Raw genomic sequence first — 1,588 nt, forward strand, 5'->3', positions numbered from 1 at the left:
AGGAGATAAAGGCCTATTAATATGCTCCATCAATAACAACCAATATAACTTACGTATCATATATTGGTCTATTTTTAGACCTTTATAACACGCATTGTACATAATTGGTTCATTAAGCATATGTTCTCATTCTCTTGCATGATGGGAAGACCCAAGTGGTATTGCAACTTGTAACTTGTTAATATTCCCAACAGCAAATTAACATTCAACTATTTTTTTCATTATAGATCGTTTTATATAGTCGGTTTTTTAATTTCTCTGCAGTTCTTGTGACAATAGACATGCTTAAGACCCCAGATCATCAGGTTGCTGGACATGAAGCCGGGCTCGGGAAGCTGGGCCCACTCATTGACGATTCGGGTCGGTTTTACAAGCCTCTGCAGGGTGATAACCGTGGGTCTGAAGAAGTAGCATTTTATGAATCATTTTCTTCAAACGTTAACATTCCCGATCGCATACGCAAGTTTTTCCCTGTATTTTATGGAACCAAAATCATTAAGGCTTCTATTGGGTCTGACCACCCTCACTTGGTGTTGCAAGATCTTACATCAAATCGTGTCAACCCGTCTGTAATGGACATCAAAATCGGGGCCAGAACATGGGCCCCAACAGCCTCCGAGGCGTACATTGCAAAATGCTTAAAAAAGGACCGGGAAAGCACGAGCATTCCATTGGGATTCAGGTTATCCGGGCTGCAAGTTTATATTGATGATGAATCAGGGTTTTATAAGCCTCATAGAGATTATATAAGTAAAACCGACCCAGATGATGTTAGATTGCTTCTTAGGAAGTTTGTCTCTTCTAACCCATCTGCAGAGATAGAAACGGGTTCGGGCCCAGATTGCTCTTTGGCATCATTTGTTTATGGTGGGCCAAGCGGGATTTTGGCTCAGCTGCTGGAATTGAAAGCATGGTTTGAAGATCAAACAATTTACCACTTCTATGCTTGTTCATTTTTATTCATGTTTGAAAAAGGGTTGACGCTAAAATGTTCTGGGTCAAACGCGAAAGTCAAACTTATTGATTTTGCTCATGTGATAGATGGTAATGGTGTTATTGATCACAATTCCTTGGGTGGGCTCTGCTCTTTGATAAAGTTCATTTCTGACATACTTTCGGAGACGAAGGATTGTACTGGTACAAACGGTCATGTTGAACATTGAAACTTCGTATTGTTGATGCTCTTTAATGTTTTATCATGTCAGTGTGTTTAATTTTGAATAATTTTGAATGTATTTGCTTACCGAATGTCATTAATAATTCTTTATCTTGCAATTGTATATTCAGCTTTTGATTGACCATCTACTTATAAATTGAGTCTATTTGGGTCGTGTTTGATCTCAAACGGGTTTTACCTGAAACAAATTGGGTTAAAGTGGAACGGGTCAAACACGCTGAAAGAGTGTTTTCTAATGTCAACTTCCTAAATCGTTTTATGACTTAGATTGTTATTGTAGTTAATGTTATATAACTTTATAGTAATAATCGGCACATCAATTGGTTATAAATTTCTTTTTCCTAAAACGTATACAAGTAATATCGGGTTGACTTGTTTCAGGTTAACCTGTTAGATAACCTAACTGACCCA

At 37.8% G+C, this 1,588-nt stretch overlaps 1 pseudogene; it reads left to right on the forward strand.

The window, feature by feature from the left end:
- Positions 1-253: 253 nt before the first annotated feature.
- On the forward strand, positions 254-1,163 carry LOC143551772 (inositol polyphosphate multikinase beta pseudogene; annotated as a pseudogene).
- The last annotated feature ends 425 nt before the right edge of the window (positions 1,164-1,588 follow it).

The sequence above is a fragment of the Bidens hawaiensis genome, unplaced genomic scaffold, assembly GCF_021521415.1.
Source record: "Bidens hawaiensis isolate Kalapana, Puna unplaced genomic scaffold, B.hawaiensis_p1.1 tig00001016_1, whole genome shotgun sequence".
Lineage (NCBI taxonomy): Eukaryota > Viridiplantae > Streptophyta > Magnoliopsida > Asterales > Asteraceae > Bidens > Bidens hawaiensis.